The sequence below is a fragment of the Tachypleus tridentatus genome, chromosome 12 (assembly GCF_004210375.1).
Source record: "Tachypleus tridentatus isolate NWPU-2018 chromosome 12, ASM421037v1, whole genome shotgun sequence".
NCBI lineage: Eukaryota > Metazoa > Arthropoda > Merostomata > Xiphosura > Limulidae > Tachypleus > Tachypleus tridentatus.
Genome location: NC_134836.1, coordinates 66,810,844 through 66,838,698, shown reverse-complemented (window position 1 = coordinate 66,838,698; position 27,855 = coordinate 66,810,844). Strand labels below are relative to the sequence as shown.

General features: G+C 32.5%; 1 pseudogene across 1 annotated transcript in view; it reads left to right on the top strand.

Moving 5' to 3' along the window:
• Positions 1-26,476, top strand: part of LOC143233461 (uncharacterized) — a 170,723-nt pseudogene extending 144,247 nt beyond the window's left edge. The window contains exons 7-10 of the transcript XR_013018180.1: positions 1,100-1,841; positions 2,506-2,616; positions 18,863-20,749; positions 22,966-26,476. The product of XR_013018180.1 is annotated as an uncharacterized LOC143233461 (transcript). The remainder of the gene's footprint in view (positions 1-1,099; positions 1,842-2,505; positions 2,617-18,862; positions 20,750-22,965) is intronic.
• Positions 26,477-27,855: the final 1,379 nt, after the last annotated feature.

The following is a 27,855-nucleotide window of genomic DNA, read 5'->3' as shown; positions in this document are numbered from 1 at the left end:
AGAATATATGCACAGTAATGATTTCGACAACTTCAACTGTACAAGAACACACAGTGAAAACTTCTAGTGGGTTTTTAATTTTATGGGAAGTCTTGCACTCAAAAGATGTGAACATTTGTTCATAAAACGAGTTTTGTTATTATCGTACGACTAGTTTTCTGACATCTTGTATTAGTGCAAGGGACAAAACGAATATATTGCTTAAATTAATTGGCAGTTGGTGATTGACTGACGTAAAGTTACTCATTTTATGTAATTAATCGACATATTTTAACTTGTTGAGGTTTTCTTCATCAAATTCTGGTTAAAGAACCAAAGTTAGAATGTTTGATCTATTTTTTTTCTCGACTCTTTCTTCTGATTATAACAGATTTCGAGACATCTCAACTTTAATTAGCAATCTTTATATTAATCTTTTTTTCATTATTTCGCTATGAGGATCTGAGAAATGAAATTGTGTCAGTAATGATACTTGGCCTCTTAATATCTGAAAGTTATTAGATTATGTTAGATTATATTAGATTATGTGACTTGCTGGTTAAGAAACATGTTTTTTGGAATTTTATTACCAGATACGTTTACAAAAATATCACATTTCATTTAAAATGCAAAGAAAACTAAATTTGTGAAAATAGAACGAAAAGCTCACTCAGCGAGTGATGTATTGGCTCGTGGGTTAGCTATTGTATACAGGAAAATAATAATACTATGAAATATCCATAGACGTGAAAAAGTAGTTAAGTTGCTCCACGTACTTATGCATTATTACATGTATCATCAACTAACTTCCCGGTTGTTACAAATATAACTGGTTACATCCAGCAGATCAATTTTTGATGACATGTTTGTTGCCGTATTTAATAGTTGCTATTCATAAAAATAAATTACTTTTGCTTGATAAATATGAGATGGAAAAAGCCACGAGACTGAATATCAAGTTATAACAAAATCATTATTTCGTAGATATAATTTCTTTTATATTTACTTTTAAAATTTTGAAATAATAAATTTTGGTTGGTATTAAAAAATTTGGTTATCTTTTATGTGTTGCTCACAGTTTTAAAATCTAATAAAAGGATACATATAATATTTTTTGCAGGAAAGTAAACCATTGTCCTAAATGTGGTCGTCACTATTTTACGAATACTGGAATAGCTGTAAACGGCCGTCAGATGTCCTCTCCGTACATTCACCGGGACAGTAAATATTTCGAAACTCAGTGGACACTGGAACTTCAACCAGTCTCTCCATCTACAGATACAGCATTTCGTAAAAGAAATTGCTCTAATCACCAAAGCAATAAACGTTTTGTAGACAGAGGATCTCTTAGCTCTCAGAGCAGCCAAAGCAGTTGCAGTACCAGTAGTGGGAGCTCCGAATATTCTGTTCCACGGAACTGCTTAGAATCATTATATGATCGACCTCGAAGTTTCCATATTAATGATGAACGTGCAAGGTCGAAGAACTCTAGTATAGTGCCCACTATAGGAAACTGCCCAATTTTGGAAGAAATCCAAAGTAAAGAGACAGATAAATCTGATAATTCTCCAAATATTTCCTGTCGTATAATGCCATGGAATAGTAATACATTACCTTGCAACATATCCTGTTCCTGTTTATCTACTCAGCTACATAATCAGGAGTCAGCTAAAATAACCTTCAGTAGAAGAAGTGGTACTTATTCAAGATCACCTAAAACACCTCTTGAATTAGTGTCAACATTTGACACTAGTTTTGTCCAATCATCTTTAACAGACGACTTATGTTCGTGTTCATTAAATTGTAATCCTTGTTCACATTACGCCGTTCCAAGGACAGCCCTGGCTAATATGTACTTAAATGTAAGTATGCCTATAAATATGTATGCTGTTACTCTCGAGTAGTGTATTCAGAAACAACAGTTTTTTTTATGTCAGATTTTTTTTACATTAATGTAAAATTCAGTCACACTGATAAGCAAAAGCACGCATTTGATTCGTGCCTCTGATCTGTAATCAAAATTAATACACTTAAACATTTGGGTTACTTATCCAAGAATTATCACTTTTGGAGCTATTATCTAATTAAATAGTAAAGTTGTTTATATACATTTATCAGTGTTTTGCGTTCATCTAATTTATATTTATTATCTCTCTTTCAGGCCCGGCATGGCCAAGTGGGTTAAGGCGTTCGACTCGTAATCCGAGGGTTTCGGGTTCGCATCCCCGTCGCGCCGAACATGCTCGCCCCTTTTAGCCGTGGGGGCGCTATAATGTGACGGTCAATTCCACTATTCGTTGGTAAAAGAGTAGCCCAAGCGTTGGCGGTGGGAGGTGATGACTAACTGCCTTCCCTCTAGTCTTACACTGCTAAATTAGGGAATGGCTAGTGCAGATAGCCCTCGTGTAGCTTTGTGCGAAATTCAAAAATAAACAAATTATGTCTCTTTATTTCATAGCATATTTCAAATACTGCTTTATATTTGCAAAAAATACAGTTTTTGTTTCTTTCAATCTGTGCATGCAGGAGTTAAAGAAATCTAAAGCAGATGTTGCTACTGAAGAAGAAAAAACAACAACTACAACACAATACAAGGAAGATGTGTCAGAGCAATACGATATTCCTCGAAAAATCAAGGTAGTTACGCTTTTTCTTGTTATTGTATACTGATATCCAGTATTCTCACCTAGAAAAGTTACTTTGTGTCTAAAGTATATCTGTCTTACCAACTTTTGTTGTTATTGTTTTCTATGTGCAAGTCTATATAATGAAATATCCGCACTCGGTCTACTGCGGAAAATAAGATCCCAGTTGTTATCGTTATGTGTCAGTAAACACCAAAGAAAATCAACTTAAGAGAATAACTTGAAAAGAAAGTTTGAATTCGTGACCAAAGCGTTGGATGAAAGATATGGTATTTACAATCCAACTTGTAACTTATGCGACATATGGGCTAAGCATTCAAGTCAGAAATCACATGAAACAGAAAAGTCTTTTCTCAACTGTAATTGCTGTCTAGGTGTGAAAAAGAGTGGCAACAAATTAACAGCATTTCTGAAATGAATGTTGGAATTAATTAACCATTTATAATGCACTCACAGCTTATAGTACCTTGTTTCATTTAGTCCAGCATACTGATCGCCGTTCGTTACCTCAAATAATGCATTTTGACAATTAAAAAAAAACCTATAAAAATATTAAACATAGCTTTTGAATACTTGAGACTTTTATGTAAGAAATATTAATTTCATTTGTTGTAAAATAAGTTAATAAGTAGAAAATATACATCTTTGTGTCTCATAGTGAAGGTAGAATACATTTTTGGCTTGTTTTTTCGTATGAAAATAGTGTAAGCTATATAAAATACATTGCACTATAGCTCTTTATAATTATTATTGCAAAACTATATCCGTAAAAAAACGGAATTTACAAATATACATAAAGTAAGACTGAAATATTGAACAACAGTTGAGGTCTGAAAATGAACACTTTATTTTGACGAAAGAAGGAAAGATTATGTCCAGAGTAAACCTTTAATATGTTAATATGTAGCTGTATTCTATTAAAGTTAACTGTGCTATATGTACGTATTATACTCTGTTAAATATTTGTACCGAAGTAATAAGTAGTATGTGTTACAGAAGTTTTGTTTCTCAGATAATACAAATAATATTATCATATTAACAAACAAACTGCACACATCTTAAACTTATTTATGGACATTGTGTTGGTCCTTACTACATTGAAACACTGTAATAATTTGCAATTTGTTTGTTTCTTGCGTCAAAAGTTCACTATGAAATAAGTATCAAACAACACGGTAGACAAAATCAAATACAATAAGAAGACGCAAACAACTGTATTATTTTCTGTTCTCATTGTTTCATTATGATTCCTCGAATATGTTTACTTACTAGCCCCCGCCATAACTAAACAAATGACAAATGTTTTGCTTTGTATCGAATACTTTATAACAGTTTTCCCAAAGTTCATTCATCAGGAAGATATTCATATAATTTCAGAATTTTCAGAACTTGCCAGTCTTGGGTTAGAAATACAAAAGTTCCCCGCTAGTACAGCGGTACGTCTAAGGATTTACAACGCTAAAATCAGGGGTTCGATTCCCCTCGGTGGACTCAGCAGATAGCCCGATATGTAAGAAAAACATACATAAACAGAGAAATACAAAAAACTACAAATATTATTTTTATGTGATATGACTGTGTACACTTTTTTGCATTGCAAAGTTTAAGTATAAAACATATCAAAACTATAAAATTAATTGTTTGATTATCAGAAGCAACAAATCCACACAACCATAAACACCACCATACACGTGCAGCACCGAACGTTGGAGTGGGTACTTGCTAAGCGAGCACCTGACGACGATATATGCTAATTTCAACATTAACAGCGTGAAGCAAGGAATTAAGTCTGCATTTATATGGTTAGTTGAGACAGTTATCTGATATTTTTAATTATGAATAAATATTTATTTTTTAAAGAATGCCATATCAGAAGTGAAAGAGAAACAACATAGATTAACAAAAACAATTATGTTCTTCTCTTTATATGGTAAATTTCTTTACCATCTTCTCTTTATATGGTAAATTCCTTTACCATCTTCTCTTTATATGGTAAATCCCTTTACCAGAGTTAATTTTGAAGAGCTCAGTTCAGAACGAGTGTCATCCAGTGTCGCTGCTGCTTTTGTTTCTTTCTCACACACTGTTGTTCTTAAAGGTAACACATTTTCTAATATCATATAACCTAGTAGACAGTGTGTGTACCATTAGAAATATCCTTATCTGCTTGACTTGATCCCTTTAAATGGTCTACTTACAAAAACTGCAGTGTAAAGTCTGAGTTTGATGTGACGAAGTGAAATTCATCCAGAAACATGTGCTTTAGCTGAAACAATTGGCGATATTTCATGAACAACAAAACAACAGAGTTAATCTCCACATTGCATCATTTCATTTATGTGCTGTCCCTAAATCGCCTAATAATTAAGACTGAATTACACTAACCAAAATGTGATGTGTTGATTTAAAAGATGTTTATTGTTGAGAAAAAAAAAACACTAAGAAAGGACTATATATTTTCTATCCATCACAATTGTAGAAGCCTATTTTTATTGGCGCGAACACTCAAATTTACTGTTACAACACTGGAGGGGGCGTTTATTAGAAGATAACCTGAATATAAAATCAGTTTTACAGTACCTGAGTAAAGTGTTACGACGCCAGTAATACTAAGTTGTTATATTTTGTTGTTTTATGATATATCACACAATGTTTAAGATAAAGCAACTTTTGGATTATTTTTTCTTATTATTTGCTTAAGTGTTTTTATTGATTTAATATTATTATCATAATACGCGCAACTTATTAAACCAATGAATATTACTATAAGGTCAGTACAGTTACCAAATGTTCAGCTTGGAAAGAGTCAATTCGAATATGTTTGTTTTGTCACGTGTTTAAGTGTTATAACTAATTCGCGTGCCTCACGATCTAATTTTAAGTGCAAAAAGTGATATAAACATATTGATTCATTCACAATGTTTACAAGTGTTACGAATTATTCAGAGAATTGGTTACTTTCAAATATTCATCCGAAAACACACTGTCCTCTGGAAAGCGTATTCAAGAAGTAATTAGTTGTCAAATTAAGGAGAATTTATCAGATGAGTTCGTTTCCTGATGTAAAGCTACACCCCTGCTTTATATATATACTGTTCAATTATTTTGCATGAAACAATATGACGATAATTTAAATTTATATATGATAAGGCAAATACCACTGTTATAAACTAATCTCAATCATTTATTTCAATTCATTGTTATGCAAATCATACATCTGATGATAACTGATGTGATCTGAAGTGCACATAATTGGCCAATCAATCTGTGCTGCATATAATGTTCGTTCTCAGTTAAACAAAGATGAAATTACTCCAAGTAGCTCATGATTCAAAACAATGAATCACACGGGACGTTTCACTCATGTGGTGAATCAACAGACGAAGGGAAGCAGACAATCGCTGTAAGCTCTTGCGTTAACAAAGGCGGATACACAGATTCCTTGACGCCTGTGTAAGGGAACCACCATCCATAACACAAGCAGTCAAGATAGTCCGTTGGCAAGGTAAGGTACTGCTCATCCTCTCTATGGAGGTTTTTCATTACCAGGATGCTTTTACACCTTATTACGAAATGGACAAAAATCAACTTGTTTGCCAGTTTGAAACTGTAGGTTTTGGTTATTATCGAACAATTCGGGAAATCTGCCATTCAGTAATCAGATAAAAGTGGAATTAACAATAACATTGAACACGTGTTTTTATTATCTCCATCATGTGAGCACGTTTGCCACTAGAATGTACAAGATACTTTCTACAACATGATGTTTATTAGATAACTGTAAAAAATATCAATCAAGAGTGCATTGTTCCTGTTTGTTTATGAGTATTACATGTACATGAAAGCATAGTAAATGAGTACAACAGAAAAAAATAATAGCTTATGAACCATTAGCTGCTTTTTACACAGCCATATTTGGTACCAAAACAAACTAAAATGTTACTTGTTTAGAAAGTAATAGAAATCAGCAAACTTTAGTACTGGAAATATAAGGGAACTGAAATTATGGAAGAACAACACCAAATTTAATAACTCAGAGGTGTGTGTACATTCTGACTACAAAAGTATCAGTTTAAAAGCACATACATATTTTTATCTAAGTTATCTATGCTGTTACTTATTACTATGTTACACTTTTAGGCAGTGAAAAACAAACAATAATTACCAACAAGTCGAAAATTCAACCTATCCTTTTGAGTATGGAGATATTGGTGACAAGACGGATGTAAATGGAAACATTAAACAGACAGTAAGGGGATCTGGGGATCTGTAAAAAAAGCAGTTATGATCTCTGTAAACTTTCCATTATAGTCATATTTTGTTACAGAAACAATAAAAAGAGTATGCTCAGTTGCATCTACCTTTTAAGCATTGCTTTGTAAAAGTACATGGACACCTATTACTATTTAACTACTAAGCCTACAAAAGCTAAAATGTTAAGAGTTCTGTTTGGTCCAGTGTAGTTCTTTTAATGAATTCCTTTACTTGTGTCATTCATCTTCACTTTTCTCATCATCAGAGTAAAATATATCATCTGCAAGACTTGTGGAAGTTACATCTACACCCTCATCATAACCCTCAGTTTCATATACAGTTTCCTGACTATGTAAATTTTCAACAAGGTTTTGAGTAATGAGCTTACCATCACACCAGCCATAGCCCAACTTTCTTGTGGAATATAATACAACAGACATATATGTGTTTCTGGGCCAGAAATTTCAGTAAATGAAATGTAAGCACTTTTACATATGAGTGTTTGGTGATCAACCCTCAACTCATCCATTCGAAACACTTGATTTACATGAGAGGAGCATAGGTGAATATCATCACTGTTTGATAGGAATATCCACAGCCTGTTTTGAATTTAGTTTTTGTCACTGCATATTTTAGTTTTGTGATGTTGAAATATGACTCCATCCAAGCAACACGCAAACTTCTTGAGCTCACTTTGTATGATTTCTTATACTTTAGCAAGTAACCCAATTCTTCAGGCATTAAAATAGATTTCTCACTGTTATTCTTAATTATATTATAGGGTTTTCATTTTCTCTCCTGAAAAATGTACTTGCAGTATTATAGCCTGAAAAGGTGTGTAATCTAAGAAGGACACAACAAAGCTGTTTGCTGTGTTTCTGAATGAGAGTATATATGCTGATAAGTCTTTGATTATTGCAAATTTCAGTATCAAAGTAGAAATTCCAATGGACATTTCTGCCATATTACAGTAGAAGAAACAAAAAACACATCTGTACCTGGAGTCTTACTATGATGTCATGTGCTGAAGATGACTCAGCAGCATGTAAGCAGTGTAACATTAGTCCTGTGTCTGCTTCTTCCTGTGATGATGACAATTCTTCAACTTGGTGACTTTCTGTTGTAATTCCATTATGGCTAGGAATAGATACACAATTTTCCTCACAAACAAACAGTATTTTGTGGTTAGAGGCATAATATTATTTCTGTCAATCTGTGATGAGGAGCTTAATGAGATATGTCTTGTTATTATTGTCTGAAAGAAATAATTCCAGATCCCTCAACAGTTTTGTTGACTACCATCTAAACCAAATATGTCTGGAAAGAACCTCTTTTGAATCATTCAGTAGATTTTATAAAATATTCTTTATACAAGTCTAACATTGTTAAGTCGTTTTGCATCTGGCAATACAGAGAGCATTTTTCATGCCAGTTATCCAAGTGTGAGTGACTGTATAAGGGCATTACCATCAAGTTTGTAGACATTCTCTCTCATCACAGCACTTATGCATCCGGAATAGCTGATGGATCCTCTAGTTAGTGAAGAGACTGCTGTGCCAGGTTTGAAAAGTATGCAATCAACAGCCACTAATGGCCAGAGTAGTTATCTAAATGAGCATGACAGAATTTTGTTCAAATGTAAGCTTTGAAGGTGACCTTTCTGAGGTCATCATCATTTGTACAGAAATTTCTTTGTGCTGTCAACTGTATTTCTTTCCATTGAAACCTTAGTTTGGTGGACTGTTGAACATAAGTGAATGCCTGGAGAGATTTTTGTTTTCAGAAGTGTAGAAGAATAAATTTGTTTATAAATTGTAGAAAATCATGTCTTTCTGTAAATTATACAGTGAGAAGATTTTAAATAATGGAATCTGGGGCTTTCACTCCTAATGAAAGATAAACTAAGGGTTGGTTTTGGTTTTTTACCTTATATGGATTGGTAAAATTAGCAAGTGACTGCATAACTTTCTGTTTTTACTCTCACTCTGTTTCATATTTGTGACCAGACTCTATGAATTTACTCATAACTGCTAGTTCCAATGCCAATGTAACATGACTTGCTGTTATATTTCTTGTTACACACAATATATAGTATGTTGGATAATTCTTACTGAAGCCATTAGATTCACTGTGTTTGTTCTATAGAACTCTACAAGATATTTTTAGTTGTTTCTTCCAAAGTTGCATTGTCGAGATTTTCAGCCAATTCCAATATATCGATATGTATTTGATCAATTAACAGTCTTACATCTTCCACTCCTTCAAGTGTTTGAAACAGAAGTCTTTCCTTTGCTTCTAAGAATATCTTGTAGACCATGATTAGCCTGTTGTAATGTTTGCTAGATAATACTTTCTCTATTGACCTGTTGACACAAATCGCTGCTTCAATAACTATGTTTACAAAAATGTACCAGTACAGGCAAATAGAAACACATTATGTGAAACACACTGAAGTGATCAATTACATCTTGATAGTGCGTAGTGTGCTACCAAGGAAATGCATGGAGTTTTTGTTCCGAAAAACACTCAAATATGGTTCTGTACACTCACTTCTATGTTAGACTTGGTACATGCATAATTGCTTTAGTCACCAATAAACTTGGCTCTACTTTTCCCCTCTCACAACAAATCTTGAGGTGCATAGTCAAGAAATCATGTGTTAGTTAATTGCATAATTAATGGATAAATGATATAATTAAATGATAATTTAAAGTACAGTTATGTTAAATTAGATACCATCAACACACATGTTATAAAACCGTGCTTTATATAAGGATATTACTAACAGGATTTCAGTACTTTGATAAATCTATCAGCGATGATGTATTAATCATCTGATATCACATGCACATGTCACATATAGTATTTCACATATGCATCACAATAGCTGTGTACTCATATTGTCATGTGTATCTAGAGTGCACTTAAAAACTTACTCTGATAAATGATGATTATATCACATAGAGGCAAGTATATACTCCAGTTCTCTCACCTGTACTTGCCCTGAAATACAGTGCATTGCAACATGTAAATCACTTCTTCAACTCTTTAAAACTACAATTTAAAAGTGGCAAACAAGTTGAGTTTATGTACTGTTACATCATTAATTATAGAAAATAACAGTCTTGAAAAATCTACAGAGAGTCCATGGACTGAGAGTTATCTAATCTTTGAGGCTACCATAATAATATGGGGTCATTTTTAAGAATATTTCAGATTATAGTGGTCGTACTAATCGCCTTATCATGTAAAAATGGGTAGAAATAGTCTTTTTGTGATCTATTCCACAGGTGGTTAGGAAGCTCAACTCGCGATCTGCAGATTCCGGGTTCGAATATCCATCCCAGCAAATATGATAGCCCTTTTAGCTGTAGGGGTGTCGCATGTGACATTCAATCCCACTATTCGTTAGTAAAAGAGTATCCCAAAAGTTGACAGTAAGTAGTGATAATTAGCTGCTAAATTAGATATAGCTAGCACAGATAGCCCTCTTGTAGGTTTGAGCAAGGTTCAACCCAAACCCAAATCATTACACCCACAGCAAGGTAGAAGACACATTTCTGATAACAGTGCAAAGAAACACCACTAGTGATGAACAACATGAGCTGGTAGATATACCGACCTCTACATTCTTTATTAATATCATACACAAAATTCGAAGGTCCTTTGTGCTGCTGTATGTTGGTGCACTGATCCTGTTTTTAGCCTGACGGATAATAACCACTGTCCATACTCTTCTAAACTGATCGATACATTAATGGAAAAAGAAATAAGGAACATTCTTGGAAAGCATGCACCACTTTCCGTTAAGTGATTCCAGACACTAAAGATAACTTAATAACAGCTCTTTAAAATGATTATTTGAAGATACTGTTTGATTCACCCCCAGGTTGTTATTCATTAAAAACTCCATATTTAACTGAAATTGTATGAAATGTAAAGATGTAAGCCACATTTTCCATTATGTGTTTGTTTAGCATAACCATAACCCGAAAGAGTTGGCTCTGATTATTAAATTACAGTGGTTTTGGTTTTTACTAATGCAACAAACTTTAATTGCTGTTTAACTGTTTTATGCAAAGTTCAGAAATCAACAAAATAATGTTAACAGTAAGATAAGTAATATCGACTTGCTTTTATTAACAATAAAGCAGCTATTTGTCTAAAAAACCCAATATGTTATGTGTGTGTGTATATATATATATATACACATTCAAAACCAGCATACAGTTCTAAATGTTTTGTTAAAATGCATATTAGTTTATATTACATTAAAACAACAACAACATAAGCTTGAAACTTTCTCATTAATGACCTAATTTTTATCCGCATAGCCTCACTGCTTTGTAGTTAAACATAAAGTTACACAATGCATTATTCGTGCTGTGCCCACCACAGGTGTCTGAACTCGGTTTATAGTGTTATAAAACCGTAGATGTATAGCTATGCTAATTGTGGTGAGGGTATAGGTTAGTCTCACTTATTATACGCTAATCAAAACTATTTAGGACTAATCAGAGTTTTCATGTATTATAGATACGGTAAGGTACAATTGTACTTATTAATAATATTAATTATATCCTTTGGTTTCACGTTTATGCAGAACAAGTGCCAGATGACCGGCTATATGATGTGATTTGCAAATATAGTATTGGAATCCATGTTCACAAAAGTTCGTTTGCTACTACAACCTGTTTAGCCTAATAAATGATCAGAAAAAAAAATGTTACTAAGATATAATCACCTCAGCCATTAATGCAACGTTTCCATTAACATGGTACGCCTCAGATGAATGAGAAAATGTGTTGCTGAACTACAATGGACTAATAATTTGTCTGAATCTAGTTTCAGCTCATGAACTCTGACTGAAAATGAGTCTTTTGTATCTTATAGACATCTACCCAGCGTATTTCATACATATTAAACTGGATTAAACTGTGGCAATCACACCCAATATCATCTTTCTCCATGAGCTTTCTTACCAGTTCATTACAAAAACATTCTAACCAACAATATTTATTGAACTGCATCTCCGTATCATATGACATTCATCGTAAAAACATAAGGGTTAGTGTATTCACTGGTGTTGATTTATGCCAAGACCAATGTGTCACCAACACTATATCAATGTCTTTTTCCCATGAAATTGGGATTGCATGCGATCCTATCTACTCTTTAAATATATACAAGTCATTTACAAGACTGGTTATAGTATGAAATGTGGTTCATCTGTGAGCAAAACACTCATTTCGACACTATTGTTGATGGTTTATTTAGTAGTAATGGGTTAAATCGTCAGAAAATTGCTCACCAAGGGCACTTCACACGAGGACTAACCTCATAAGGCCTGTTTCTGGCTGTTTGAAAATTGACATATCTTGTATTTGCTACTTTGGTATGCTTAATAAATTTAAAAGTTAAGGTCCGCTAACCACATCAAGCCCATATTATGTAACGGTTGTTTCGTGATCTTGTCGACAGTAACCTACCCTGTACAGGTGGTCTGAAAGCGATTCAAGCGCCTGATAACCACTCTTGGTGATACCTGAAGACTTTCTGCAAAAACCTTTAATGTTTTATTGGATTTTTAGTGAGTTATTGCAGAAATTTCACGTGTCATGGCATGTCTGTTAATATATATCCATTTATTTACTTTTATATACCATTAAAATTCTAATATCAGAATACTTGACACTTGAGATTTTTTGGCATAAAAACGAATTCAATGGTATCATTGAAAGTACTCAATAATAGTTGTTGTACCTTGTTTTAAATACAATGCAAAAACGTTGATTATTTCAAAATGATTTTGAGTAGCGTAATAACTACTCACTTCTTAATACAAAATACATTTTATATACACTGGTCTTGGGTTTATTAAAGTGCTTTATCACTACAACATGGGCCCCGCATGGCCTGGTGGGTTAAGGCGTTCGACACGTAATCTGAGGGTCGCGGGTTCGAATCCCGGTCGCACCGAACATGCTCGACCTTTCTGCCGTGGGGGCGTTATAATGTTATGGTAAATCCCACTATTCGTTGGTAAAAGAGTAGCCCAAGAGTTGGCGGTGGGTGGTGATGAGTAGCTGCTTTCGCTCTAGTCTAACACTGTAAAATTAGAGACAGCTAACACAGATAGCCCTCGAGTAGCTTTGCCCGAAATTCAAATAACAAACAAACAATATAGAATGTTTATAAAATTATATATCATAAAGGGAATTTAGTAGATGTGAAGTGGATCAAAATAGATTAGACATGCACTTACTCCAACTTTTAGGAAAGTGTACGTTTTTTATGTGATTTTATTAATCTACTGCCGTCCTCCTATTTTTTTTTTTTTGTCAAGGGTTACTTAAGTGCTAATGTCTTAGCCGCAAAGAAAATGTATAAATTTAACCGGAAGGTTGTATGTTTTTTTCTTATAACAAAGCAACATCGGACTGTCTGCTGAGTCTACTGAAAGGAATCAAACCCTTCTTTTTAGCATTGTAAATCCGTAAACTCACCGCTGTACCAGCAGAGAAGCTATTTACCTAGTTACATTTTAAAAAGTAACTCGGTAGTGAGTTGGGGAAGGGCATTAAATAAATCGTTCTTATGTTTTTACTTATAATGACTAGAGATGCACTGTTTCATCGTTCTTATGTTTTTACTTATAATGACTAGAGATGTACTGTTTCATCGTTCTTATGATTTACTTATAATGACTAGAGATGTACTGTTTCATCGTTCTTATGATTTACTTATAATGATTAGAGATGCACTGTTTCATCGTTCTTATGTTTTTACTTATAATGACTAGAGATGCACTGTTTCATCGTTCTTATGTTTTTACTTATAATGACTAGAGATGTACTGTATCATCGTTCTTATGTTTTTACTTATAATGACTAGAGATGCACTGTTTCATCGTTCTTATGTTTTTACTTATAATGACTAGAGATGCACTGTTTCATCGTTCTAATGTTTTTACTTATAATGACTAGAGATGTACTGTTTCATCGTTCTTATGTTTTTACTTATAATGACTAGAGATGTACTGTTTCATCGTTCTTATGTTTTTACTTATAATGACTAGAGATGCACTGTTTCATCGTTCTTATGTTTTACTTATAATGACTAGAGATGCACTGTTTCATCGTTCTTATGTTTTACTTATAATGACTAGAGATGTACTGTTTCATCGTTCTTATGTTTTTACTTATAATGATTAGAGATGCACTGTTTCATCGTTCTTATGTTTTTACTTATAATGACTAGAGATGCACTGTTTCATCGTTCTTATGTTTTTACTTATAATGACTAGAGATGTACTGTATCATCGTTCTTATGTTTTTACTTATAATGACTAGAGATGCACTGTTTCATCGTTCTTATGTTTTTACTTATAATGACTAGAGATGTACTGTTTCATCGTTCTTATGTTTTTACTTATAATGATTAGAGATGCACTGTTTCATCGTTCTTATGTTTTTACTTATAATGACTAGAGATGCACTGTTTCATCGTTCTTATGTTTTTACTTATAATGACTAGAGATGCACTGTATCATCGTTCTTATGTTTTTACTTATAATGACTAGAGATGTACTGTATCATCGTTCTTATGTTTTTACTTATAATGACTAGAGATGTACTGTATCATCGTTCTTATGTTTTTACTTATAATGACTAGAGATGCACTGTTTCATCGTTCTTATGTTTTTACTTATAATGACTAGAGATGCACTGTTTCATCGTTCTTATGTTTTTACTTATAATGACTAGAGATGCACTGTTTCATCGTTCTTATGTTTTTACTTATAATGACTAGAGATGTACTGTATCATCGTTCTTATGTTTTTACTTATAATGACTAGAGATGCACTGTTTCATCGTTCTTATGTTTTTACTTATAATGACTAGAGATGCACTGTTTCATCGTTCTTATGTTTTTACTTATAATGACTAGAGATGCACTGTATCATCGTTCTTATGTTTTTACTTATAATGACTAGAGATGCACTGTTTCATCGTTCTTATGTTTTTACTTATAATGACTAGAGATGTACTGTATCATCGTTCTTATGTTTTTACTTATAATGACTAGAGATGCACTGTTTCATCGTTCTTATGTTTTTACTTATAATGACTAGAGATGTACTGTATCATCGTTCTTATGTTTTTACTTATAATGACTAGAGATGCACTGTTTCATCGTTCTTATGTTTTTACTTATAATGACTAGAGATGCACTGTTTCATCGTTCTTATGTTTTTACTTATAATGACTAGAGATGCACTGTTTCATCGTTCTTATGTTTTTACTTATAATGACTAGAGATGTACTGTATCATCGTTCTTATGTTTTTACTTATAATGACTAGAGATGCACTGTTTCATCGTTCTTATGTTTTTACTTATAATGATTAGAGATGCACTGTTTCGTCGTTCTTATGTTTTTACTTATAGTGATTAGAGATGCACTGTTTCATCGTTCTTATGTTTTTACTTATAATGATTAGAGATATACTGTATCATCGTTCTTATGTTTTTACTTTTAACGATTAGAGGTGCACTGTTTCGTCGTTCTTAACAATATTTTCGGCCGTAAACCCAAAAATGTCTCAAGAGGTTTAGTCAACTTACAAGGTCTGATCTAGTTGCTTTAGCAGTGAGGTTATAATTTTATAATCTAAATTTTGTGTCCTAATCTTTTAAGGTAACGAGTGATATAACAGTTGAGTTTATGATATCATATTTTTGTCTTTGAACATTTTATTTCATTGTGTGCCGATGCTATTATCTACAGCTAATGCAAATGTCATCCCTACACTCTATTTTACATTCTTTTTGAACAGCTGATGTCTATCGTCTACCTCTCCATTTATTTCCTTTTGTTAAAAGTTTGTCTTTACATGTAAATTATTGTCTTTTGCGAAATGCCTGTCAGTAGACAAGAATAAACATTTTTATTTAAATAATAAATGCTACTGTTGGATTTTAGCTTTAAATAAACAGTTTCTTTCTCGGCAAGACTATGTTTGTTTTTGTTGAGCGAAACTATATAATGGCAATTTGAACGATGTTCATCCTACTATTATAAGCCCGCCATCTTACTACAGATCCATCTGGAGGTAGTATGTCCAGGAGTATCTATAATTCTCATTGAAAAAAGTATGCAATATACAAACACAATACGTAATATCACTTCTAAGAAAGATACCCATCTCCAAAATCTTCTGTCGGTAATAAACAAAAATCATTTCACTGAACTGATTTGAAATCAATATATAAACCATTTAATTCCCAACAACAGACGAAAAGTGATGAACAATTGTTCATTGCAATTTGTAATTTACTTCGAAGAAATGTGTGGTTGAACTCTTAGAATCTGAGAGCTGAATATGTTTATCACATGCCGTTCATTTTTACACCCATATAAATGTAAAAGTACCAATGTACAATTAGCCAATAGGAATATTGGATTACTACATGTGTTGCACGCGGAAATATATGGACTGACTGAGACATATTGTATTTTTAGTTAAACAAATGAGACCTCTAACTGTGAGGAATGATATGAATCAAAGGGTCGTAAAAACCCAGCTCTGGACAATGAACACTGCTAAGTCTAATATCTTATGACCCAGCAAAGCTTGGGTTTTCTGTCATTTTTGTATTTTTTACTTTATGTATTTGCTTAGCATCATCAAACGTGTTTAAACGTTGATGTGTTTTGTTCAAACCACGTAAGTTCTTGATAAAGTAAAACAAACAAACCTTATATTAACTAGCCGATTACACGTGACGCTAGTGCACTAGATCTGTGTGTGACGTATACGTGATGTCATATTTCCGCCATGAGAATGGAGAAAAATAAAGTTGTGCGTGACAGAAAATGAAACAAGAAAATCGTGACCCCTATTGCAAATTGACATACACATCGAATAAATATTTCGTGAAGCTCGGGATTGCACATCGCGTAATAAAAATGTTTTTCCAGTATCATACATGTAAGCGAGAGTTCCATTACTTTATGAGATTATCTTGTATTTTAAATAAGAATATCCATCATTATTTTGTTGTTAATATTTATTATATAACTGTAATGCTTAATTTTAGGTTGATTACAATACCCATTGATAGCACATGTACTCGGCACATCGTTCTATGTTTCATATTACTTTTAAGTAATAAACTTTAGATTAAGGTGTAAAAAATTAACAAGAACAAATAATACTTCAAAGTAAATGTAACCAGGTAACATTGAAAACATCTGAACCGTTACACTTAGCTGTAGCTCAAAATTTATTTATATTAACGCTTTCTGCTCAGCACGCGAAACGTTAATGAATCGTGTGCAAAATATATAAAAAGTATATCCTCAATCCACCCAGATATTTGTTAGAATACCATATAGTCTGACAAAAATATATTACCATCACTGTTTATAGGGAAAATATTGATGAATTTCTATTACGGCTCTAATACTTTAATATAGAAGCACATAAATGAAATATAGTTACTTATACTTTCTGACACTAACTTTTTGAATCAATAATAAAAACAAAATGAAGTCTACTTTCAATAAACAGTTATCAGTACAAAGACAATACAACGATTCTGGTCTAACGTTCTTCAAAATCGATAAAACTAATTATGTTTATTTGTATCTTGGTTGATTTAGGTTGAATGCATTTTCTAATCGATACTTACTAGCAACGACTTAGAGGAGCTATTATTTAATAATATTTCAGTAACATTCATATATTACGCATATTTAGGTGTTTTACAATTAGTAAGGTTTAAAACAACAGTTTTCTACTTCCTTCAAACATTTTTACACCCCAGTTCTTACCATTTTTGCAACGTAGTGCACCCTAAGAAAGTGATCTCAAGATGCATTTCAAGCAAACATTCGTTATTTACGAGACTGCTTCTATAATGTTTTGTCAAGTTCCAAGATGAACTAAACTCGATTTTTCTTTTCTGTGTTTGGTTAACTAAAAGTCTGATTATGAATGAAACGAAATATATTATAGAAGTTATAAATACACTAAAATTACCTATAATAAATTCTCACTGCAAATAATAACCATTCTCAATGGTACAGTGGTATATCTGCAGAGTCACAGAGAGAGAAACCGACTTTCGATACCCGTGATGAATTGAGCACAGATAGCACATTGTGTACTTTTGTGCTCAACTTCAATCAAACAAGGAAAATAATTTTAAAAAGTGAGCTAACTTAATGTAAGATAAAATATACTAAGAAGTGGTGGAAATGGACATATTATTATAAATTTAGATATTTAGATTTATATCGCACTCCAACCACAGAATATTAAAATATATATAAAATTCAGTGATGTCGAGAAACCCACTTGTTGAGAAATTTATATGCAAAAACGGCTCGTTTGGGTTGAGAAAATATTTTACATAGAAGAGCGAACAACGTTTCGTTAATATATGACGTCTTAAAAATTCGGCATTACATGATATAAATTCAAAACAAACAAACAGGATTGATGAAACGTATTAAATGTTGCTTAAACACATCTACAAAAAAGAACTGAAACGTAACACCAATTGAAGTATGCATAGTGGTATTTATAATTTGTATTTACGTAGTTTGGTAAATTTTTTTTTTTCACATTAGACAACATTTACGGACGCAAGTTATGTGAACGTGGGTGTCTACTTGTGGTTTAAACGTATTAAAATCCTTAAAAAAATCGTCATATAAAGCATATATAATATCAAGCAAAAAATATAAACAAGAAATTAATTTGACAATAATTGATTACATAACGTTTAGACGTAAGAACATATTTTGTCACTTTACTTAAAATTCAAAAACAGCTAAAATTAGATAGAAAATGCATCATTTAGCAAACGTTTGGTTATTTTAACGTGCATATTTATTTTGTATTATGTTTGTACTTATTTTGTGTTACTTTTGTGATATGTATCATACATTTTATCATGCGTCTGATCTCTGCAGGAACATGCACGTGCTAACCAGAACAACGTCGCATTGCTCCCCACTTGTGTTGGTTCTTGTGACCATCCACAGCGCCCATTTGTTCTTGAAGCTTCTGGCATTGTGAGAGTTCCTTTGTCTTCTGACCAGGAGCGTCGTCCAAGCAATAATTTGTTAACGACAGGTAATAAAAGTTTGGATCCACACTTGAAAAAGAGTCTTAACGAAGAAGAGGTTAACCTTTACAATTCTAACTGTTCAGCGGTTGTGGAAGGCACACATTTGAATGAAGAATATTTGTACGAAACAGGAAATAATTTACAAAAACCTGGTGAAAAAGTAGTCGTGAAAAAGAATATACTATGTACGTGTCAGAGAGCTGAGTCTAAACCTTCCTTATTTGGTGTTGATAAACAGCGAGTACCTCGACGTAACACTAACCGTGTAGTTACACAACAGCATCAAAATGTACTTCAATCGCAAGTATTGTTTCCAGATTCCGAAAATAAGGAGCATCTCAACGCTGAAAAAGACAGTTCTCAATACAAATGTGAAGACTGTGTTATTGATTTACCTAATTACGCTAATCTTGGATTTATTGAATCTCTTTCTCTTTATGAGAATTCAGCTTCTTTGTTGAAGAAATTACCAGTAGAGTCAGCTGATGAACTTTCTTTAACAAGTGTTGATAAACATTCAGAGAAACCTCAGCTAACACCACAAAAAGTACCTGTTTCAATCAAAAATAAACTACCAAAAGATTTCTTCCAGAGAGACAAAAGTGGTAATAATAACAGTCAAGTTATGCCGTCTATTCATTCTTTAGAAAAGAATCCAGAAGGTTCTTATGAAGTCATGTCTTTTACTGGCAAGAATTGTTCAGAAAGGAACGTCAGTGATAATTACTTACCAATGGAACCCGTTGATCCTTGTAAATCGACAGAAAGCTTCCATTTATTACCGGGAAACTCACACACGTACCCTCGAGTTTTATTTAACAATAACGATAGGCTAAATACAAATTCTTTACAAGAAAAAACAATATTGCCTTTTTGGCGTTCTATTAAACAGGTGGTACATTCTGAAGAAAGTATTGTTAATGAAAGCTGTTTGGGCTTAGAAAAAAAGAATAAAGAAACTAGTCCATTTCACATAAGAAGACAATTAAGTTTACAAGAGCATTTTTCAGAGATTTCAATACTGAACTCTCTTGGAAGTCAGAAAGAAAAGTCCTGGTCCGTAGAAGGTCAAACTCTGCAGAAGCACAACAGCCGACGTCCAAAAATGGCCCAGAATATTCTAAAATCATTGCTTCCTCACCAACTGGAAGTTCAAGGACTACACCTGTTAGAAAATGTTCCCCCATTTCAAAGCTAACACTAACGACCAAAGAAAAGTCATACAGCACAGATGATATCTCACCAACATCATCTACACCTTCTTCTCCAAATTGTAAGTCACTTCAAATCCTTCACAGGGGTCCTACACATCGTTCAGCAGATTGTCTAAAACCTTCTGAAGAACACAGACTGTCTGAAGATGATCTCGACGAAGGAACTGATAAAATTATAATTAATCAAGAAAATAATTCTTCTAGTGTCATGCAAATGTCAACAAGAGTTCCATGTAAACCCCAAAACAGTTGTATACCCAGTCCCTCTGATTCCGGTGTTTCGGTAAGTTTACCACCCTATAAAGACAATAACACAACAACTGGTAAGACATCTTATGATGCTACCAATGTTTTCCCTGAACATTTGTCTAGTAATATGCGCGAGAACGAAATTCATGAGATCGTCCACGCCATGAAAAGACCATGGTTTTTAATGAAGAAAGATCTCACTTATCACAGCAACATCCATGGGTCCTGTAAATGTACTGACAAGTACACACCTCAGAAGTTTCAAGGTAATTATTGTACGTTTGGTTTTGAAGGTTTTTATAAAGAAAAAGTAAATACATAAACAAAACTACTCAGTTTAATAGTAAATTGTCGTGAAATAATTTACTACTAAGAAGCACAGTTAAATATTTACGATATAATGGAAACTGTTTACCTCTTGAGTCATTACACTTTGTGGGTGCATCTAATAATGATTCATAGCTGATGTTTTTATGAAAATAATAAATAGTATGTATCTCAGAACAGCTGGTATTGGTATTAACACTTATTAATAAAGCACAGAACAATGTTTCGACCTTCTTAGGTCATCTTCAGGTGAATGAAGAGAGAGTTTGCAATTGACCGTTGCCGAGCACGTGTCATATGTACAAGAATGTTAACGGGTATGGGATTGTTTGGGGTGTTACACCAGAGCTATCTGCGCTAGCCGTCCCTAATTTTGCAGTGTAAGACTAGAGGGAATGCTGTTAGTCATCACCACCCACCGCCAACTCTTGGGCTACTCTTTTACCAATAAAAATTGGGCTTGACCGTCACATTATAACGCTCCCACGGCTGAAAGGGTGAGCATGTTTGATGCGACGGGTATTTAAACCCACAACCCTCGGATTACGGGTCGAGTGCCTTAACCACCTGGCCATGCCAGGCATGTTGTATAAGTAGGCTTTTTTTATTTTGCGTTTGTTTATATTTGTTTTCTTACTTAATATCTGTGTGTTTTCTATGATTATGTTGTATTTATTTGATTTGTAGCGTTCAAAAACGTGTGTAAGTGTTTTTTTTTTGTACTTTGAATCTAGTTTTTGCTTGTTTCTCCAATATAGAAGTCCTGGCAGTTGTTGCATTGTATTTTATAAATAACGTTTGTCAGTGTAGGTTTTTACGTAGCATGGACTTTAGTTTTGTTCCTGATTTTAGAATTAATTTGATGTTTACTAGAGTGTAGTGTTTTGTTATAAGTTTTTCCAAATGTTGGTTATTTTTTACTGATGTCGGGAATATATGGTATACAGTAGTGTAAGGTTTTGTAGTTTGTTGTATCTTGGGATTTATTATTGTTTGTTTGTTGTTAGTCCAGGTGTGTGAATACAATTTTTTCAATGGTTTTGGAGAAATTTGTTGATATTGATGAAGTGTTGTTTTATTTTGTTGCTTTCATCATTAATTTTATCGGGTGAGTATAGTTTTATGGCTGTTTATTTGGTTTATTAATATGTTTTTTGTTTTGTTCCATGTGCTGAGTTCAAGGGAATGTATGGTCCAGTATGGGTGATTTTTTTGTTATTTTGAGGTTGAGAAATGATATTTTGTTAGTTATTTTGTATTCACAGGTGAACTTAATGTTGGGTGTATAGGTTAGACGTGGCTGAGAAACTAAGTGTGTGTTCTGTAGATGTGAACCCAGCAACTGCGTCGTCAACATACCTGTACCAGTATAGTGGTGGATATACGGCTGAATTTATTGCTTGTGTTTCAATCTATGTCATAAAAATGTTGGCTAAAACTGGTGACACAGGATTCCCCCATACTTAGGTCATTTATTTTTTTAGTGTCATGATAGTTTTGGTCATTGAACATAAAGTTAATTTTGGTGGTAATGAATTCTATAAAGGTTGCTAGGGATGTGTGTTAAATGGGTTGGGGTCTTGGATACAAAGGTCAAAACTGTGTTGTAGGCTTCAGTGATTGGGACTTCTGTGAAAAAGGAGATTACATCAAAACTGGTTATTAAGGCTTTATGATTCAGATGAATAAAAATATATTTAAAATTAAAAGAGTCTTTGAAAATGGAGCCGGGTTTTTCGTATATCTATGTTGATTTTGAAGAAACTTAGATAGTAGAAGATAATATATCTCATATTAATATTTAAAAAGCAGAAATGAAAATTGTTTAAGTTTCTCTGCAGAAGATGGGATTACCTTTGAAATAAAGAAAAAAAACACTTGTAACTGAAATTATTAATGAAATATTATAACATAAGAAAATAAGTGTTTGGTTAAGTGCAAAGCCACACATTAAGCTGTCCGAGCTTTGCCCATCACAAGTATTGGAAATTTAATTTTTAATATTATAAGCCCTCAATCGTAATGCTGAACCTCTGGTGGAGAAATAAAACAGTGACTGAAGAAATTATATTACAGTGATTTAGTAATAAATGTAAATTTACTCGTGAGTTTGACAATTTTTCTCAGTATATTTTTTTCTCTCTGTCTTTTCCAGACTCTAACGAATGGCAGCAAGTGTTATCCCCAAACTGTTTAGTAACTTCTGAGGTGCTAGTGACCAACAACAGTTCCTCTTCTGACACTAGTGATTACATTGATACTTCGTCTCTGTGTTCGCGCAGTAGCACAAGCAGTGGAAGCAGCAGCGAGTATATGCGTGCTGAAGATGCTTATGTTTTTGTCTCTAAAACCATTAGTTCCAAACACTGCAATCTTCAGAATCCTCACTTGAACCAAGAGTGTCTTTTTTCTAAACACAACAAACCATTTTCTTACACTTCAGACACTTCCGATGTCTATTACAATCGTTGTGACGATAACGCGAAAAATGCAACCTCCTTTTGCTTTGAAAGTTTGTATAATGTGAACTTGGAGAGTAATTATCCATGTTCTAGTTCGAGTAATATCTTTGAGTTTCCAAAAGACACAGAAATCTTAAATCACTTTCAAATGGATACCACAAATTCGGATTTCATGGCAAAATCTGACTCTTTGGATTATGCTTTGATAGATGCACCAAGTACACAGAAAAAAGACACAGAAGAAAAGTATTTTAATGAAACTGAAAACTGATTTAATTGTTTCATCACTATGGAAACTAAGTAAACAATCGTATTGGTCTAGCCAGTTAGCTGACTATAATCAATTGTTTCACCTGGGCTGTGTGTAATAACAATATATTTATTATGGACCCAAACAACAATTGACTCCATTATACATAGATAAAGAGACTGAATCAGTTAATTAAAACGCCCCCCGCTAGTGCAGCGGTAACTCTCCGGATTTACGGATTTACAACGCTAAAATCAAAGTTCGATTCCCCTCCGTGGGCTTATCAGATAACTCGATGACTGTGCTATAAGAAAACAAACAGTTAATTAAAAATAAATATCTTTAGAGGCAAGAAAAACAAAAGAGTTTTAGGTTTCCTCATATAGAAATCCAAGGAAAAAGCTTTAATGTTTCAAACTCAAACACTTGGCAGATCCACATATGGCTTATACTTAAATCTATATTTTGTTAAGAACATTTCTGTTTAAATGCATGTTGAAATGTCCCTTTGTAATAGAAACTTGAAAACAGAATTTGTGAGACTACTGTCCTTCAACTAAAGACGATTCAATTGAATTAGGTAAGTGACAAAATTGTAATTCAGACTAACCTACATATTCATTTTATGAGAATTCGTTCTTACAAAAAAGAGTGAACAGCTTAAGTGTTTAACATGTAAATAATTGGTTCATATTTGATGGCGTAATGTAAATTTTAACTATTCCAAATGAGCTGAGGTAAAATATGGCGAAAATGTACGAGAAGTAAAATAAACCGAAGACAAGAAATACATTCTATGCCGGTGGCTAGTATTTTAATTTAAAAAAATCTACATTTGTATGTTAAACCATAATAATATTTATTGGTTTCACAGATGACCTTCATTTGGCTTTTAACCACTTTTAACGTTCAATGTTCAGTTTTAAGTTGCCACGTTCTCCTCATAATCTGTATGTTTTTAGTGAGAAATGTGTTTGTAAACAACAAGGAGTCTCATCATAAAATGTAAGTACTCTGGTGGGCTCACCTACTTATATTAGTAAGTTTGTTACATATTACTATATCCAAAAAAAATCACATTGTAAGATATTATATGTTAAAGTTTGTAAAGTACATGATGGTGGATATTTTATCCTCCAATATAGTGATTACTCAAGATTTTTCTGATGTGTATGTAAGTTACCTTCGTCTTTTTTAGTATACATCTGGTTATACTTTCTCCACAATATTGTACACTTTACTTTAGTTGATATCAATAGTTTAATGCAGAAGAGGTATTTCCTCAAATATTACCTATTTACGTGATATTTCCGTTATAACAATGTGTTTGTGAGTGTCTAATTAGTGTCGCAGATTACATATCAAAAAAGGAACAATTGGGAGACATTTGAATTCTTTTGTCAAAAAAGTTTTATTAACAAACACAATGAAGCTTAAGAAGTTCTGAAGGACCTTGCTGTCGAGTTGTGTAGTATTTCAGTAGGTAAGAAAACGTGAAAAAGTTAATGATAAATTGTAGATGTGTGCTTAATGTTGATGTGAACATATTTGTTACGTATATTTATGAAGGGTTCAATGTGTATTTATAGCAGAAATGTGTTAATGTTGGAAACTATTTCTCTACAACATTTTGTTCTGAGTTTTAGGGGTTGTTTTGTAATGTAGAAGTGATAGTACTTTTTCTCCGTTTACAGTACGACTCTCAGGACAATGATCAACATTTGTGCACTTTTCTGAAAATCTCAGATGTATATTTGGTTGGCTTTAACGAGCACGAAAATAGATGTCAGTAAAATGAATATAACATGCTTGTACTCTTATTGTATAAAGTTAATTAAAGTTATAAACACTGTTAAAATGCAAATACTGTCGTATAAGTTTGAAGTATATTATAAATAGATTCAACTCACAATAATATATAGTTCGATTTGTTATGTTTTATATTTTATATCACTCAGTGTTTTATTATTATTTTTATTTGATATTTTCTTTAAGCAAAAACGAAGAAGTACCAGTTAACTATATATTTTATTAGTCTTTACATAGCAAACAGAGTAGTTAAGCCTTATTTTTTGCTAAAGTGGACTAAGTATGACTGGTCTGGATGTAGTTTCAAGGTTGTGTTTTTCATGCTGTTTTACTCTTTCCCAAATTTGACGCCATGGATCTGATTACATATCAGAATTTATAAATTCTTATAAATTTTTCACTAAATACGTTTGATTAGGATATGATAGTCCAAGTTTTAAAATCATACTTAAATGATGAAACATTAAAAATTATATTTGCATATTGATAACGATAGCTAGAAAAATACATACATATTTAATTCAATCTGTTCAGTTATCACTGCAATACACCTGCTCTCCTTTTTGGTGAGAAACCTACTTAAAATAAAAATGTATTGCAAAGAGGGTTAGTACAAGTATCAAAAACTGTAATTAAAATAAGGTGTGAGAAAAACGTTTTGACCTTTTCGGGACATCTTCGGGTTAAAAAATTGTTTCAAACAGGATTATGACGGATTTAGATTCATGTAGTTAAAAATCTTCAGATTAAATTTAAAAGTCCATAAAAATAACTACATAACACGAATTTATTTTAGAAATATAAATAAATCGAGAATAAAAATTACACTAAAAATTTCACTTTAATAATCAGTGATATGGTTTTACACGTACATTGAACAATTAGATGTAAAATTACTAGTCTATTAGTCCCTTATTATACATTTGTCATGCATTATAACTTATCCGATTTATTATGTTACATATTACGATTTTAAATAGCCGAGAATTTGCTCTTTCTTGGCCTCGATACGGGCCTGTTTAAACTCGATTTATTTTAGTTTTAACTGGTTTTCTTATTTGTTTTTATCACTCAACTCTGATTGGCTAGTGGAGGCACTAGAGTATTCCACTAATGCTTCCTCAGGCAATAAATCATGATCGACTAGAATTTCAGTAATATGCTTTTTAGTTCATTTTTTTAAATTGAAAATAAGACATGATGAAATCTTGTTGGCACTGATAAATTTACATATTGAATCAAGATTTTATTTTTAATTCAAAACGAATTTTGTCTCTGGTTAAAATCTTTAACACAAGCTTCCAGTTTATTATTGTTACATATAACTTTTCTCAGACAAGTTTCTGATTAATTGTGTTATGTATCACGATTTGAAACAGTTTGACATTTTAATTTCAATTTGAATGTTAATTGAATGTCGACGTGTATTAACTTTACGATATTTACCAATAAGATTGATACACCTAAATTTCTTTCTTAACACAAATATGTTTTAAAACAGAAACAATAATACACATTATAATAATGGTTATTAGAACTAGCTATTACAAAGAATTATTTATATGCAAAAGTTTTATAAGCTTTCAAACAATATTGTGTCTTCTACCTGTTGTGGAATTGAAAATTTTATCGACGGTTCACGATGAGTGAATTAATTCTCACTTGATATATGTACAATTCGCTTAACGGCTAAATTAGCTAACTCCCTCTTCTTCGCTGGTCTCACATCGTTTGAAGCCGAATTTTCTTTGACGAAGATGCCTAACGTCGTCACAAAAATATTAATGTATGAAATTAATTCACTGATGTCAAACAGTTTGTAAAGTTTGAAATCTATAAATGTTCCTGGTAAAGTATCTATAGTTTCCCAATTAATAAACTGTTATCACAGTTATAACTTTCGAAGTTTACAATGCACTAACCGTAGCAAACCAACAATATTATTATGAAAACTCTGTTTTGGCGCGTCGATTTATAAATTTTAGGAGAGGTTCTCGAAACTTTAGTTGGTAACAATATTTTACTTAACAATGTATTCATAAGAGGTATTATAACGTTAATTAAAGTACAGAAAACTTTTTGACCTTCTTAAATAATTTTTAGGTTATATTTTACTTACACGTATTGCTAATTCTTATACTCAAGAATCTTCTATAAATTTAAGAGAATGAATGAGAATTTCGCAACAGATATTTAACAATATAATTTACGTATATTTCTAAGTATATATTTAACTGAAAGAAACATCGATATTAAAATAAATACATAATAGTAAATCCGTTACACATTTTACATCTAATTAGGTTCAAATAACTTTAAAATATCTGATTTATGATATTTCCGCTAAACCACGATAGTTGGTATTATTGTCGTATATCAGACAAATATATCAGCAGTTTTAGTTGTGTATATTTTTATATCTCACAATCAAATACATTTTTATTCGTGCTTGTTTTACATTTATAAATTTCAGTAGTTCATTTGTCAGCTTTGAATTGCAGTCTATTTCAGTAGAATATGATAT